This window comes from Oreochromis aureus, linkage group 20 (genome assembly GCF_013358895.1).
Source record: "Oreochromis aureus strain Israel breed Guangdong linkage group 20, ZZ_aureus, whole genome shotgun sequence".
Lineage (NCBI taxonomy): Eukaryota > Metazoa > Chordata > Actinopteri > Cichliformes > Cichlidae > Oreochromis > Oreochromis aureus.
The window spans coordinates 8,947,268-8,965,135 of record NC_052961.1 but is presented as its reverse complement, the minus strand read 5'-3'; the positions used below and the strand labels follow the sequence as shown (position 1 = coordinate 8,965,135).

Here is a 17,868-nt window from a genome sequence, read left to right as displayed (position 1 = left end):
ATCAGTTTGCCAGCAAATACTCCTGTTGATCTTTGGCATTAAGCAGTGGTGTTTTTTGAAGTGGGTAGGAAGAAGAGGGAAAATTCCAGAGAAGACGCAGAAAGTAAAGGTGAGGAGTTAGACAGAACAGCAGGACTTCCTTAAGACCTTTCTTCTGGAGCATCTCTGTAGGTCACTGTACCGTCACACACTCCTCTGCAAACCATTAAATCCAGTGTGGAATCCAGTCTCTGTCAATGCAAGTGTTCAAAAAATATTCAAAGGCTTAAATCTATCCCTAGTATACTTGTTGTGCATTTAAAGCAGGGAACAACAGTGCTGCCATGTGGGACGAATGACGCATGAAAAAAGACTTCGTAGGCTATGAAGGAAACTCACAATAAAAAAGCCAAGTGGTTACATGTATTGACCTACAGGGTCTCCCTGCTCTGCCACAAGCTTCAAGCTTCTGCCTTTTGTTTTTTATAAAACAAAACTAAGCGCACATAACTTTACCATCTATGACAAGGCATCATGTGATGCAACAATTTACCTTTGCCATGAGAGTTATTGGCCTCTCTGCCAATAAGTCTGCTTCATGCATTGTACATTTTCTTGAAGAAAACTCCTCGTATAAAGAGTACATCCTGTGAGGAGATGGATGCGGCTCCCAGAACCGAAACCTCCTCTTATGCAACACCCTCCGCAAGCTTGCTACTGAAAACAAGAAGCAAGTTACGCAGTAGTATCTTAAAAGATGTCACACACAAATAGAGGGTAATTTGCTGCATAGTGAGAGAAGCCAAAGGAACAGAGACATCCATGTATCAGGTGAGTGTCCTGCTGTGATCCAAGGAGCTATGCCCAATCCACGGCCATACCATGTGAGATACATGGACTACAGTTTCTTCGCACACTTTCCAGCCAAGTGAACACCTGCAAGTCAATCCGACTGGGGAAAAGTGCTGGCGATCCAACAATGGATTTTCTCATTTACTTCACATTTACTTTACTTTCACACTGAGATGATTCCAAGCTATTTAAAAAAAAATACATGCTTACTTGTGAACATGTAAGTCCAATTTTATGTTTATATAATGTGTGAATGTGTTAAAACTCATTTTTGGCTCTCTCTTCACTGCCCTTATTTTTTCTTCTTTCCTCCTTTGATATGAGTCGATCCACTAGATTCAATGCTGATGAAACTATGCCATACCACCACCACTGATAGCTTACAACCCTAACCCCGACCTCAGGAAGAAGAGGAGTCGCCACAGTGTCACTATTATACAGCACCACGTGACAAATTAAGAAGCTTAACACCTTCAAACACTTAATTTTTTAACATGATCCATGCAGTGTCCTGTTATTGACCTTAGCACTAGAAAGTGCGCACCAGAAATTATTGGTAAATTCTTATAATATGTGGTCAAATGTATCTTAAGGATGAAATCACTACAGGTAATTTTATCACTCTTAATAGCCTTCGGACATTATTTGGCCAAGCTCGAGGTTTTTATAGAAATGGGGAAACTGCCAGGCTAGGAGTTGAGATAGATTAGCTTTGGGTTGTTTTTTTAAGACCAACCTGTCAGACGGATGCGCTCATGTCTGTGTAAGAAGGCTAGCAATTAGCCCAGAAATGCTGCACATTTAATTTGAATATAGACGAGACTTCGATGCAGCGAGTGCGTTGTGTGGAAATAGCCTTGCTATCGCTAATTCAACGGCTGAATGGGGCACAAGTAGAGACCCAGGACGTGAGGACGTGCCATTAGAACCAGTTAGTTGAAAAACACGCATGTCCACTTGTGATCACAGCGAAACAAGTAAGTGCATTTGAAATATTAAACGGCGCACTGATGACTGTGTAAAGTCATTTCGATTCCCAAATGTGTACCAAAATAGCATTACTGCTTCATTTTAGTATTTAGTTTTACATGAAACGTGTATTTTTTCATGCTCATGATTATTTATTTACTTACTTACTTATTGGATGTACGTGCTAATCGTTAGACAAGTGGCACAGAAGTTGACCCTTTATTTGGTTCAGCCTACACTGGAGGGTTTTAGTAGATGAACTGTGCTTTTGTAATCCACTGATTCTGTCTAGGCCTCTGCTTTGATGAGTGAACTCCAGAAGCTTAAATTTTATTCCTTTTGAGACATTTAAAGGTGAATCTGGTCGTATGCTTGGGATCATTGAGGCTGTGCATTACCCAACTTTGCTTGAGTTTCAGCTCAGGGACTGATAGCAGTTCACCCACCTCCAGGATTTTAGGTCAGAGAGTAGAATTCATGTTTCCCTCTATTACAGACAATCCTGTGGCCTTGGAGTAGTAATTAACTTCAAGTCAATTCATTTTTATTTATATAGCGCCAAATCACAACAACACTTGCCTCAAAGTGATTATAAGGTAAAGACCCTACAGTAATACAAAAAACCCCCCATGAGTCAGATGATCTCCTATGAGCAGCACTTGGAAACAGTGGGGAGGAAAAACTCCCCTCACACGAGGCCGTTAGCAGCCTAGGCTTATTGCAGCAGGGAGGTTTCAGGGTCACCTGATCCAGCCTTAACTACAAGCTTTATCATAAAGTTTTAAGCCTAATCTTAAAAGTAGACAGAGTGCCTGTCCCCCAAAATCTAAACTGGGAGCTGGTTGCACAGAAGAGGGGGCTAAAGCTTAAAGCTCTGCCTCCTATTGTACAGTTAAATACTCTCAGACTGAAACTCATATCACCCCAGTAGGGCACTTTGCTCTCAGAATGATACCCATCAGTCTGAGAGCAAAGTGCCCTACTGGGGTGATATAGTACTATGACATCTTTAAGATAAGATGAGGTTGTTCAAGACCAATTTTGGATTTAACAGGGAGCGAATGAAGATAAGCCAATATGGGAGAAATATGCTCTCTCTTTCTAGCCCCTGTCAGTACTCTCACTGCAGCATTTTGGATTAACTAAAGGTTTTGGTGTGTGCCATCTGATTTCATGGATAGATGAGGCTGGTTATCATCTGCAGTGTAAATGTATGCTATGCCTTGTAATAATGCTACCTAAGCAAAAACACCCCAATAACTTTAGATTGCCACCTCCATGTTTCATCGTAATACATATTATGTTCCGTTTATAGAATTTTGTGTTTGATTTACCCAAAATATAATGAGACCACTTTCTACTGAGCAGTTGAATTTTCAACCACTGGGTGGACGGAGCATTCTCCTATCTACAAAAAAGATTTAAGGATCCTCAGTTTGTGTTTTGGCAAATTCACACAAGCGTTTTGTGTTCTTATTAGTTAGCCATGTTTTTGCACGGCCACTCTTACATAGCTGATTTTCCACTGTCTTTTGATCAGTGAAGTCTGACCTTTACTGATAAGAAAACAGCCTGCAGCTCCTTGGATGCTTTCATTGGATATCTTGTAACTTCCTGAATGAGCAGTCACAGAAGGAATTTTGGATAAGCAGCCACTCCTGGGAAAGGTAAATGCTGTTCCAAGTCATTTCTGTGTGTGGAGAATGTATCCAAAGTTCTGTAGGCCTTTCCAGATATATAGTTCAATCAGCTTGTTTCCTTTTATCTTCTTCTATAGTTTCTATTTAATTTTAGCACAGCAAGGTACTGGTGAGACTTTTTAGCCAACATTAAGCTATGTGATAAACTAAGTAGTAGAATAGCTTCCTTTCTTTAGTTTAATAAATATAACTATCATTAAAAGCTTGTTCTAGGATTTTTATAATTATTATTTTCTTTGTTGAACTGAAACAGTTTAGTTTAAAATAGAGAAATTGACAAAATCAGCAAGAAAACAAATTTGTCAAAACACATATGGAAATAAAATATATAAAGCAAAAACAGAATCTGTATAATTCTAATGAGCTTGAAAATCAACATTTGTATTGAACACATTTTATTCTTCATTAAACTTCATCAAAATGTCTTGAGAAAGCTTTCTTGCTATTTCTTTAAGTAGTCTTTAACTACTAGTTCTCCAGGCTTCTTGAAGAATGTTCAAAGGTCAAAGATCATCCAACAGTACTGCAATAATGTTGAGGTACAGTCGATGACCGATAGTTTTCTGTAGTGTGTTTTCTATCAATTTATGCCTTTGTGGATTAGCAGCGTTTTTCTGGTTCATTATCATGCTAAAAGCTGAGCCCCTTTCCAATCAGACTGCTTCATGATGGGTCAAAATCTGGCAGTTCTTTCCCTACAGTGTGGCAGACCCATGCCTGTCACATTGTTATCTTGATATTTTTCATAGATTCAGCTAAAAAATGGCAACACATTATATATTTTTTGGCAGACCGCTAGTCCTTAAAAATACAATTTAAAATTGGCTCTTTGCTAAGTTGTCTTTTACATGTAGACATATCACTGATTCATCCCTTCTGTCAGTGTCTTTTTCTGCTTGAATCATTCACAGATTAGTTTTAAGTGGTTTAAAAAAAACTAGAAAGATACTCAGAAAGTAGAAGTTTTCCCCAAGCCCACTTAAAAATACAAGTCTGACTCCTATATTAAGAAACAATGGATGGCTGGAGTTTTTCAAAGTACTGTTGAGGCAGTGTTTTTTACTACACAGTGAGATAACGTTGCGTCGCATATTAGGCCGATTTTTCAAGAATAAACAACTGCGTGAGCTTGGAAATTCTTATTAATCATATATTCAACATATCAATGTCTTCTTACTTCGTATTTAAGCCGGAAGTTTCCCGAAAGGACTCTTCTCCCTTCGCCTGTATCGACTTCCGCCCCGTGCCTGTTTGTAAACATGCGTCAAGATCACGTGATCCTGTCGACGTATTTCAGAGCCCCGTCCAATCAGAAAACGGGGGTGTGTGCGAGAGGGCGTGGCTTAATTCTGTTGCTGTGAAAATGTCGATGGACTACGGGTTTTCATTAGGGCAAGGGACCACTCTGGAGCCACTGTTAACCAAGAGGTTGATGGGAGGTTATATCAGCGACGAAGAAGCAGTTATGGTGAACCGGAGAGGTTGCGAAAGAGTTGCTGTCGGTAAGCAGCCTCATCTTCAGATCTTCAGGAAGAAACTGTTTATTTACATCCACTGGCTGCTCCTATGAGTATGTAACATAATCTGTATGTATATAGGCTATAGTGCCCCTACTCTGGGTGATGAGCTGTTTTAGTGATGTTTACTAACGTTCTTCGTTTGTTTGGGGGGGTTTGTTTTTTTCTGTGTTATATAATTGTACCACCGTTGAGCTTTGCTTATTTAAAACTACTGCTAATCGTAAAACAGTTGCTGTGTTTCCTTTTATTAAAGGCTGATTAAAAATTACGCATGAACGTGATATGATTATTATAGTGCAGTGCGCAGTTTCCAGGGTTGCTTCCCAACGTTACCCGGAAATAATTTAGAAAAAAAAAGAAAAAGTATTTGCTACGAACTGTTCCCTTATAAAACATGTCTGTGCGCATTTGTGGCTCATTTTCTTCGGAGACAGTGAGAGGGGCAGAGTTGGGTGGGAAGGTGTGCTGGATGCTTACTGCAGGAGGATGTTGCGCACTTCAATTTACCCCCGGAGTGAGTGGTCCGTGCATCCATGCGGTACTGCGTAATAATTTGTTTTCGAGAAAGATATTGCTAACGTGTTTGTTTATGACTTTTAGTTTGTCATTTCGGGTGCAGAATTTATATTATTGAAATTTAGGACGTGTTGTCATGTGCATGAGTGTCTTGGTTGAGTAAGTTTAAAATTAAGTTACAAAACCGGGTAAAACTAGTTTACTGTGAAAACTGTAATTCATAATAGGTAAACTATAGAGGAGCTACTACTCTTCCAGTCACTTTGCGTGATATACTGACTTTGAATTGTGTTATGATTGCACCTGTCAGAGTGCGTCACGCTAATATAGCACAATGTATTCTTAACATATTTAAACTGTCATGTTGAAAGTAATACAAAATAACCAATAAAATATGCCAAAACTTAAAATTATATAAGATGGGGGTTTTTTCTTCCGCTGTTCATGAGCAAAATTAGATCCTTGAGTTACTAATTACAAAACTTGCTCCCGATTTATTTCTAAAGGCTCATTTTTTGTTGTTTGTTAATGTTTATTGTGTGTCCCTGTTGTTCCAGTGCCTTGACTCAGCTCCATCCATCCAGAGGTTTCTGTCATACGCACTTTTTATTCCTGATGTAAACAAACCGTCAGAGGGCAATACCTTCGATCACCAAAAGATGGCGTATTTACGCAGGGTTACAGAACAGTTTGTTCTGAAGCAAGAAAGTTATCTAAACACTGTTCTTGGAATGAGTCAGATATTGGGAAGCATTGATGCAACGCTACAGATTGAGGGTGAAACAGCAGCTTGCGCATCTAAATGAGGGGTAAAGAATGTATTTTTCATTCATTTTTGTGCCTGGTAATATTAGAAAACTCCAAATGACTGCAGTCCTTTTAACGACTTGAGTTGCTGACGTTTTCAAATGCACATTAAGGGACTATTTTCAGGGTTGAGATTGAAATGCTATAGGAATGTATCTGGAATGTAACGTAGTTAAAATAGATGACATAGTTCAACGTAGAAATAAAAAAATGCTTAACCTCTCGGCTGATATTGCTGTTTATCTATTCACAGAGCAAAAGTAGAGACACGTTCAACTTCCCTTGAAAGGTGAGAACCAGCGCACTTCTCAGAAAACCAGGTCAGCCAAGTTTTTTGTAGAAGAAATGGCAGAACAGAGCAGTAGTCCATTGTTTTTATCAAATGTTATCCAAAAGTCAAATATCTGTGTGATATTTGCAATATTTTTGAAGGTTGTTAAGTCAAGGGTGTGGCCAGTAGTTGGTGATTATATCTACAAACAACATGTCACATTTTAACGTGTTATATGTTACTTTTTGTTACCCTGCTTTATTGTTTTTAGATATATAAAAGTACGGGCCTTTAAATAATATTTTTGTTCTAGATCATATCATATTTTTTATCTATCCATCCATCTGACATGGTTTCTTAGGAGCTCCTCTGACGGCAAAGCTCTGCCAGATGTCTCTTCATGATACAGCGACTGATGCTTGAACACTTCTGAGAGGCAACTTGAAACCAGGTAATAAAAGGTAAAAACTGTTTTGTTTTACTTAAGACAACATAGATTTTAGACTTTTTCTTTTTTAGCCTAAGATCAAAAATCTGCGCAGCTGCATTCAGGATTTTTATTCTTTGTTCCCATTGCAGCCAGAAAACAATATCAATGGAGCTGACTGGGCACCTTTCCAAGGGAGAGATTAAGGTTTAGGAAGTGGAACAGGCATGGCTGATAGATGACATGGCTAAAATTAACACACTACCCACTGGATGAGGAGAATAAATAGCTGACAGGAAGGACCAACACTTTAAAAGCATGTACCCTTAAAGTCACATAATATATCTGTCAGCACAACCATTGTCACACTAAAACTTCCTGTTCCTGTTAGAGGGCTACAGATTGGACCCTTTAGCATTTCCCAAGTTATCAAAAATGCCAGAATATCTGAAAACATTGGAAATGAATAAAATGATTTCATTTTGTCAACGCCGAAGCTCAATTTTGGAAAGTTTAGGTTTTGTAGATGGCCAAGTTTAGAAATATCTGCAACTTAAAGTAAAAAAAATACTGCATCTTTAAGTAGTAGGTTAACTTAACATAAAGTGTTGCACTTAACAGCGTAAAGCTTAACGTGAAACCTTACTTCTTAGTCTTTTTATAGTTATTTTGCAAGAGATGCACAGGACATCTTCATCCTAGAGGAGCAGATAGACCTCAATCCTCTGATCAATACCCTCTACTTCTGCCGGTCTGCACGGAGCAAACATGCTTTGATCCCTCGGATCCCCAACATTTCCCATATAGCTCGAGGGTGAAAGCTGATTCTTTTAGCTATGCTCTTCTTTCTCAATCCTGTAAGGTGAAGCTGTGGGCTCTGTGTTCTTGGGCTCCAGTAGGGAATTAGGACATCACGAGCTACAAGTGCTTTAGGGAAGAAAATTTACAGCCACATGAAATGCTGGAAATCTACACTTGTAACTGGAGAATAATGGAAAATTTAAGGCATAAAAATAGAGAGCATAGTTTGTGCTTCAGAGGCTCAATGAAGCCTTTGAACTCGCTGTAAAACTAAAAGGTTTAGGGGATCAGTGTGACCGGACTGCAGTAGAAAAAATATTCTCAAAACAGTTGACATCCACTTCGGCACTTGAGTACAAGCTCGCAGTTATAATGTTAGGCTTAAACATTTTCCTCCGTGTTTTTAAAAATGATTAATTATTAATCAAAGCACTAGTTCAGTGTTGACATTGTCGTGTATCTCTAATATAAGTAGGTGTGGCGGTGAAATGACGAGCAAACTTTATTTGGCTTTCGGTAGCTGAGACAAAGCTTTTGTTTCAGTTTAGTTTATAAAGGGGACTTTATGCTTCTGAAATGTGAACAGACCTAATAGGCACAGATGAGCTCATAAAAGGGACAGAACCAGGCTTGTTCCTCTTGTCGCCCTGCCCGGACGCTGCTTCCTGTATTGTTTGCATAGATTCAAATATCATTTTTGTTACGCTTAGCTTTCTTCAGACTAATTTTGTATGTTGACACTGAGAAGGCATTCATCAAGTCTGTATATTGATTTATAGTTTGTATCTAATAGTATACTCCGTCTCTTTCCACAGACCATTGCGTGAATTTGTCGTATCGTTCCGCAGTCGGGAGGAAAAGCAGTTGTAGTGTTCACAAGGTACCATACTGTAGTTCAGGTAAAGTGTCGTGTCTAATGGAATATTAACAGATTGTCTTGAATCGTATCATAAGGTAAACGGAATGATTTTAATGGTTATTGTTTTTAACTTTCTCTTCTTATCCTCCTGCAGTGCCAATGTCTCATTTATATTAGAAATGAAGAAACATCTGTTCGAGGTATGTGAACAATCACACAAACTGCAACCCGAATTCTTAAAATAAACTCAGCTAATGTTTTACTGAATCAAAGCAGACTATTTATAAATCGGGAATCGCAGTCCTTTTAAAGACATCCAACGCAGTACCCATGTTTAAATCTTATACTTTAAAGTGTAATCACTTAGAAAGCTTACATTCTTTTTCACAATATACATGAAACGGTTAACAACACGGTGTCCTGTGTTTCCTTTAGGGCAGCGCTGAGGCTTGGAGCACTGAAAGAGGAAGTACATGTTGTAGGGCTATTCACGGTCTTGATGTGTCAGAGTCGGGATGTGATGGTCAGTCACTTTGCACTACATATATTTTTCCTTCTCTAATCTGGAGCTAAAACTTGGCGGCTGAATGGGGAACCATATGCATTCTACAACCTATACAATGAATCTACAGTAAATCACCATATTAGGTACATACAGCATAGCCACACAGTGTTAAACGGAGTCCTGTTTGTTTCAAAGATAAATCGGATTCTTCCTTAGACAGCTTTAAAAAGCCAAAGGACCATGTTAGTGCTTATGCAACAGATACACACTCTGGTGATGTGCCTTTAAAACCAGTGGCTTGTCAGGTGATCGAGGAGGCTCAGTCAGTTCTGCCTCACAGACAGAGAAGCCAGAGTGTGTCTCTAGCCGAGAGCAGAGAGGAGAGTGCCAGAGAGAAGGGCAGCGGAGAGGGAGAGACCCAATTACAAGGGACATAGGGGGAAATGGGGACACAGCAACGTCACAGAGTGGGGGAGAGGGAGCCTTGGTGGTAGGGTCCCTTTAACTGCAGTCTGCTCATGCTCACTTGCCTTCTGTGGCACCTAGCAAGTGTGTTTCTGCCTCAGCTTGATCAAGAGGCTGCGTTGTGTAGCCACAACAGTGGTATAAAAGCACAGAGAATTAAGTGCTGCGTCACACTCAGGAAGAGGAATTGCGTGGCTATGCGCGCGTGTGCACAGCTGTGCGTGTGTGTGCGTGAACGCGCACGTACATATGCATTTGTGTGGGGTCTATTCTGTTTCTGTGTATATGTGTTAGCTCGAAGTAGCAATCTAATGGCAGTTCTGCTGTTGCAACAAGATGAAAATAAAGAGTGCGTGTGTTTTAAGAGCCAAGCAGAGGGAGATACAGAGAGGGAGGGAGTGCAAGCCAGAGAGTGAGAAAGAGAGAGAGATTTTGGATTAGTTGCTACGTCACTTTTTCATGTCGGGAGAAACAGAAGCTGAGATAACAGAAGCCCAGAGTCATCGTCAGTCGGTTTCCACCTGGAGTGAACACAGTGGTTTCGGATAACCTCGCCTTTCTCCTCCTCTTCCTCTTCCTCCTTGGTAGTTTTGATCTGCTCTGCCTGTCGCTGCTATCTGTGTGTGTGTGAGCGTGTGTGTTTGTGTGCGCGCTGTGTAGTTCCTGTGAGCTAATACCGGAGTTTCAACATGGATGCTGAAGATGTGACACAGTTTCACTAGGTCTTGTTATGATAGCAGGGTAAGGTGTGCGTTGGGTGGGCAGAGGTGCGACAAAAGGGTTAACAAAAGAATATTCTGGAGTGTTCTTAATATCACGCCGAAGCCAGTCAGGAATGTTTTGCCGAGAATTATCGAGGCATTCGATCAACGCTTCTTTTTTCCTTCTTCTTCTTCTTTTTGTCAACATCACCTCAAGAAATACGGATGGCTACATTAGTGGAAATAGGTGAATATAGTGGTTGCGTGGCGCTGTCTGACCTATTATGAAACAGAGTATTACATGTGTAATACACCAGTATTTAGTTATGTGTACAGATGCAGCAACGTGGACAGCATAGAAAATTAAATGAAATTGCAGAATAAGTTTGTTGTTGAATTTAGGCACACAAATGACATTTTTTATTGTTTTGTCACCACGCATATGAAGTACATATATACATGCGTACGTATACGCATAGTCACATTGTTGACAGTAGGCCTACTTTTTGTGGTTAGCTTACGATGAAGCTAAAGCAAAGAGTGAGCATCCAGGAAGAGATGTATGTATGTGTGATGGCAGAGACTGTTGAGGATCCAGCTGTATCAGATAACAGCATGTGGCTAGTGGCACTTTCATCATGTGATTTGTTTTTTTACCCTCAAGGGCTACTGGGATCTGGCAAAACCCTTCCCAGGACACATTTGTTTCTGCGTAGTTAGGAGAGACCGGGATGATGACGCAGTCATTTATGGGCTGGACTTCTCTTTAATCAGTACACAGCTCGTATCTCTCCATTTCTGTCCGTCTGTTTATCCGTCTCCTGTTCTCTTTCTCGGAGAAAGGGACAGGCGGAAAGAGCTAAATGTCATGGCTCGGGATCAGAGAGAGAGAGAGAGAAACTGATAAAAGAAAGGGAGATGAGACGAGAGGGAAGTTGTTTACCTTGTTCTCTTGGTGACTCTGCCTTGGCTTCTCTCCAGTTCACATGCAGTGGACTTCCTAAAGCTGCTGCATCACAGGCCATCGTGCCAAAGCTGAATTCTCATTGGATGGGAGGAGCTCCCCTGGCTCCACGAGCTTCACAGCAGTACTTCATTGGTTTTTAGCAAGCAAGCAGCTGGATTTCAATATCTAACTGATTGGGGAGGGCTCTTCTCTAATATTTAGGTTTTGCTGTTGCAGAAACACTTTTCTATGGATACAACCTTAGCTTATATGTTTATATAGACTGACTTCGTATTGTTCCGAAGATTTAGGAAAATGGCAGTTGATAAATCAGTTGTTTAAAACTGCGTTTTTACAAGTAATGACATTTCTGACCGTCCCTGTCTCTTATGGGGCTTGTTTGCACCGTGTTTTACAGGTTATATGAATTTCAGATCTTTAAAAACTTATAACATGTACACATTTATTAGAAGGTACTGGGATCCATAGAAGTTTCTCATTTCATTTCATATAAATTAATATTTTTTTCATACCTTTTGTTAAGGCATGAACATTATTAACATGTGAAACTACAGAGGTCCTTTTAAATATGTTTATTTGATAGCTGTTATATTTATTCTGTGTTCTCCTTATCCTTGCTTCTAGATATGTTTTCGTATTTTTGCCTCTGAGCTGCTTTGCACAGAGTCTCTAACTGTACCATATTTAATTAGAATTTATGAACTAGAGGTACATCAAAGGAATTATGTCTTTTTTTTCTCAGGTATTCAAACCACATTACATATTCACTTACAGGACCTTGCTAATTTAGAATGACATATCTTTTCCTTTCTAGAAAATCAAAGGAAACTGTAGGACCTGTGAAATAAAATGTTTAATGAGGCCGTGTCGTTTACTATGGACTGAGCTGATCAGTATGTTGTGCATAGCGCTCTCCCTGGCGCTCACATACCTGAGTGCTTATATGCTGCAGATGGCAACCTCAGCAATTATATAAATCCTCAGACGAAAGCGGTTTTCTGGTCCTTCTGGCTGGAAGTCCAGTGTCCACACTATGCTACATTTCTGAAGTGATGCAAGAGCGCGTGTGGCTGCTCAGTGGTCTGCATTGCAGCTCCTGCCTCTGGTGTCGCGTCTGTGCCTCACTCTCTATTCTAAACCTGCTGATGCTGTTTTCCCCTTGTAAAGATGATTATGAAGAACATGATTCTTAGCATCACCACTAAAGGTTCAGTTCCAGCTATGTTAAAAATATTGAGAAGGGTCGTGGTCTGTCGTGCCCCCTGTCCATCCACACAAGGTATAATGTAGCACTGTCAGATACAAAAAGTAATGTGCATTTGTTCACTGCACAAAATTGACCGATTATACCGATTATACTTGTTTTGACAAGTACAGCTCTAAGCAATAATGTTGCTTATCATGCATGTTTCACTGCAGTTTTCTCCCAGCATTTTAATGCCAGATAAGTAAGGACTGATATTTATCGTCGCTATTCACGAGGTGCTTCACAGTTCCACTGTGAATCTGTCGATGACTGCTCTCTGAAGGCCTCCTGTCCCTTTAAATCTTTTATAAGCATTACACAACAGGTCCAGTGGCACACAAGCAACAAACAACCCGAAAAAGAAAGCTCACAGGGTTGGGTTGAGGCAGCCAGGGGAAGGAACCAGACACCTACAGACAGACAGGCCCTCTGATCAGAGCCGTCACTGTGGCTACCACGCAAACACACTGGCACACATATCCTTATTCTTCCTCACACACAACCAACCACAACAAACAAACAAAATGGTTTTGCTTGGTCAGTCTGAAGCCTGATAAGGACTTGTAAATGCCGTGGGGACTTTGTCCTTCCTCCTATTGTGAAAATCAAAGTTGATATTTTGAGGCTCACACGAGGGCTCCCTGATTTGGTCTTTAATCAGTTTAAAGACTAAGTAGTATTTGTGGGAGTTGTCTTTGTAAATATTAAGGAATTAGGGCAGAGAGTGTTTTCGCAGTTTTAAAGCAAAATCCATTTCATCTGCATGCAGAGAGTAAAAATAGAAAAAGAACAAGGATCGTAGAAAGGATTGGGTGGTTATGTACTTTGTTGAGGCACTTGGCACGAAGTCGGTGAACTGGCCACTACCTGTCGCTGCCCCACCCTCCCAGTGTCTCATAGCCGTGTTTCTGCGTCACAGCTCACATTGCCTGCGATTGACTGCTACTTCCCTGCTTTTCTCTTTTAGTGGCTGGAGAGCAGCATACAATCATCCTCTCTATTCTTTTGAGCAGCCGAGAGAAGAGGATTTGTCAAGGTCTGTTTGCATAGCGCTGCAGGTGAGCCCGTATGTTACAGACATACAGTACAGTGGCAGCATTTACTGTGTATCTGTTCTTTTTTGGCCCATCACACATCCACGAAGCTTGGATCAAGTAGCAGATCAGCCGCGTGGGCGTGTTAGAGAGAAATAGATTGAGACGGAGAGGTGTTCTGGTGCTTTCTCAGTGCTTTTCATTTCATCTCTCTCTCTTTATCTGCCATCATCTGCTTCCCTTCTCTCCGATTTCTGAACAAGGTCAGCAAATCGAACTTACTTTGTGTGTACAAACCCAAGAAAAACCATCATATAGTTGATCACGCTTAACGTCCCTCAGCCTGCCTTGGACCGTCATCTTCTTCCATTTAGAAACAAGATATGAGACGGTGAGGCTTCAAACTTGTCGTGCCTTTTACTGTTTCACTGGCATGAATTAGCATGAGACACAGATGTGGCATTGTTTGAAAAATGAACTGTTCTATTTACAAAAGTTAAAGCCTCTAAATCCAAGACTTAACATGACACAGTCTCTGAATGCTCCTTTCAGCGTGATCTTGCAGATCTTACTGAAGTCGACTTTCCCACATCCAGTGTGCGACTCTTTTGTGATTAAATGCCATGGATGTTGTGTCATTTTCTTGTGGGTGTTTAGTTAATGCATAATTCGCTTCTGCGAACAGAGCATTATATTCACAGAGCTACCAACTGTTCCGTGAGCATTGCCCCTGAGTGCGACTCCTGTTTCTATATTAAATAACATTTTAGGTACCAGATGAAAATATGTCATCTTAGAGGAGTAATTAATCCAGTGTCAATGAAAATAAGTCATCTCAAAAGGATGTGCTGAGTATCCCAGTTTGTCTGAACTTTATGACAATTTTTAATGCAGTATAAGAATATTGTTGCAGACTTCTAAATCTAGGCTGTCTCCCAACTTACTCCCATATCCGCGAGAGCTTCACATCTGGCGTATCTGGCGTATGCTCCATGTTAATTACAGAACACGCGGATATGAAGCTATGTGTGTATCAGATGCAGCCTCAGTGCCGCTTCTTTGTTCGTTCAATCATCTTTTCATTTCAGTTCAAGTGAAATGTTCCTCGCATCCACTTTATCAAAGTTGTGCATGGTGCTTGCTCATATTTAATCCAATCCATAGTGAAAAGAAAAAACATCTGTTGGTAAACTTTTTCTATGTTATATTATTATTTTCCACTGTTTTCTACTAAAACGGAATTTATGTTTCTGGCTGTTCTAGATTCTGCTAAATTTTACACCAAAGAAGACGGCCTTTCATCAGAGGTTCCCCCTTTGGAAGCTGGTTTCAGATGGTGGCTTAGAGTATTGTCATCTATCTAGCACCATTTGAAATCAGTGTTCTTGGGGCGGGAAGTATGTTTCAATGACCAGCTCCAGGCAGCTGTGAGGTGTCAAAAGAAGTGCCCAGTGATAAAGGTACAACATGGAAATGTCACCACTGGAAGATGGAGTACCACTCGCAGAACTACAAACTTCTGGTCTACAGTGACGTTTTGCCAGCTTCTGCTTTTTGTCCTCTTTCCAAGGTTGACCGATTTCTTTCGGTGTTCAGAGTCTGCTTCTGTTTCTAGCACCATTTGAAATCGGTTACAGTGAAGGACAGATCTCATCTTACCTTGAGGACGATTTTGCAACTAAGTGGTCCGCTTTTTCTTTTTGTTTTAAATTACCTTTGTAAAATCTATAGACATTGATATGTTTGTTTAAAAAAAAAAAATCTGTTGGGTTATCCAACTCAAAAGTTTTGGGTCACCCAGAAGATCCCAGATTTTTAATTAAAGCTTTAACTTCCATCCATCCACTTTCTTAACTGCTTATCTAGTTCAGAGCCACAGAGAAACGAGAGGGAGGGTACAACCTGGATAGCTCACTATTTCACCACCTGACTAACCATTCACATTTACAGTTACTTTGGAATCACCAAAAGTATGTCAGCACTGTGGGATGTTGCAACATTGGAGAACATTACAAGCCTCACAAAAAAAGTATTAGACAAGCAGGAGGTTCAAACCAGGAATCGTCTTGCTTTGAGGCAACAGTGGTAACCACAACACTATGTTGCCATCCAAGTGTCCTTCAAACTTTGTGTTTGGCATTTCCACCAGTGCTTTGGTATTTATTGATGCAATCTAGAGAAATTCACAGCTTGAAGCAAGGAGCCACAAGTTGGAATTTTTTAATGGGCACTTACATACCTTATTGTCAAGATGTTTCCACAACAGCTAAGCAGGATTATATTCTGATGACAGAATACCAGCTGAAAGCTTCTTTTTGATATTTTTTTTGCAGTCTGTAGCTGTGCCTCATCATTGTCCTGTTATTGTGTTCCTGCTTAGAATTTGTTTCTCAGAATGACTACACTAAGATACAATATTGGAACTCTAGAGTAGTGGTGTGTGATACTGCATATTTTGGTATCGATCCAATACCCAGTAAACATGGGCCAGTATCGCCGATACCGATACTCTTCCATAAAAAAGGTGGATGCATCATTGAATTGCTAAATCTCAATTAATTTTCATGACCTTAACTGTTTTTTCTGATGTTTCTTTTTTTATTGTTAAATAGTTAAAACCTAGGACATAATTAGGACGTTTATAATTAAATAGAAAATGCTTTATTATCATTTTTTTTTTGTAGAAAAATCTTAAATAAAAAGTTTACGCAAACCAGTAAACAAATTAAAAACAGTAGTACAGTAGTAGTACTGTTGAGAAACTATAATAAAATTACAATTAAAATTCTCAACAACAAAAACAACTGGTGAAAATATAAATAATATGTAAACAGCTTAACTACCCCCAAAACGTCTAAGTCACGTCACGTCACGAGACGACACAACATCTAAACACAAGAGGGGGGAGGAGGAGCAAAGTGCGCCTCCTCTGCGCTGACACAGGAGCAGCAAGTCCGGCGACCTGCCTGTTTCGTCTTTGCCGAAAGCACAGCATTGCAAACAAGACCGGAACTTAAAGTAAAGAATCGATCTCACCAGGCTTGTATCGATCCGAGACCGATGCCGACTTGGGATCGATCCGCCCACCACTACTCTCGAGTGATTCTAGCTGGCATCTGCACACCTATATACAGTACTGTGCTTTTGCTTGAGCCACTCCTCATTTCTTTATAATTTCAAGCAGCCAGACATTCTTATAATTTTTAAAAGTTGTTTTGAGAAACAGCTCTCCAGACTTTTTGAAGGTCTTTCAAAAGTTTCATTTGGCTGTTTGGGTGTTGTTATATTTTTTATTTTACTTTTTTTGTCTTCAACCATTTTCTGTACAGTCCTTGCACCTGATCATTTTCATTTTTTTTTCATTTGTTAAACCACTTAAAACTGACGTATTATCTAAAGTATACAAGAGGCACCTTGAGGTGAAACTCAAGAGATCAAAACCAGTGTTGTACCAACACATAAGACAAAATTGGTATTTTTCTTTCAATAGACAGCCTGTCACAGGAAAAAAAAAGGTTCACATTTCAGTTTTATCTGTGGAACATACCAAAGCTAACACAGTTTGACTGGTGAAAAATAGCATTTCTGCCCCAACAAGGTGATCCCCAAAGAGCTAATAGTCGGACACTTGGCATATCAATATGCCCTAAAATAACTGAAGAAACTGGAGAATTGGAGGACAAAGAAAAAAGGGTCAGGCCTCTGAAAGTCATGTTATTAAAAAAAAAAAAAAAAAATCAGCAAAGAGCTGACAGGACCTGAGAGATACATCTGGTCCTTCAGTTGATTCCTCTGCTGTTCATTGACGAGTCATCGTCTCAGTGGAATGGTGGCAGTCAGAAAGCCATTCTTAAGGGAGTGTGAGGAACACTAAATTACACAAGAACTCAACTGAAAATCACTAACAAAGGTCTAATGCAGTGATGAATCCAAATTTGGATATTTGGTTCGTATTGTTATTGATGTGTATAAAGGTGGTTAATGGAGAGGTAGAACAGGGAGTGTCTGCAAGTCATTTGTAAAACAGGGTTGAGGCTTCGTCATAATTTGGGCTGCATTTCATTGAGTGGTGTGGAAAACTGATAAAATTATGAACTCAGAAAGTACCATCACATTATGTTCCACCATGTAATAAAAGCTCTTCAAAAAGCACAGACTGAATACATATTGTATTTCCATGCATACTTGAATGTTTAGATTTATTTAAAAAAAAAAAAAAAAAACACTTTCCTAGCAACATATGAAAAAA

General features: G+C 39.9%; 1 long non-coding RNA gene across 2 annotated transcripts; it reads left to right on the top strand.

The window, feature by feature from the left end:
- The first annotated feature begins 1,684 nt into the window (after positions 1-1,684).
- On the top strand, positions 1,685-17,771 carry LOC116322026. Of its 2 annotated transcripts, XR_005609526.1 has the most exons (9): positions 1,685-1,808; positions 3,341-3,467; positions 6,597-6,632; positions 6,976-7,075; positions 8,658-8,741; positions 8,856-8,901; positions 9,137-9,224; positions 13,553-13,643; positions 14,883-17,771. It is a non-coding gene; the product is annotated as an uncharacterized LOC116322026 (long non-coding RNA). The 2 variants fall into 2 exon arrangements; XR_004199601.2 differs by lacking the exons at positions 1,685-1,808; positions 3,341-3,467 and adding an exon at positions 4,881-5,002.
- The last annotated feature ends 97 nt before the right edge of the window (positions 17,772-17,868 follow it).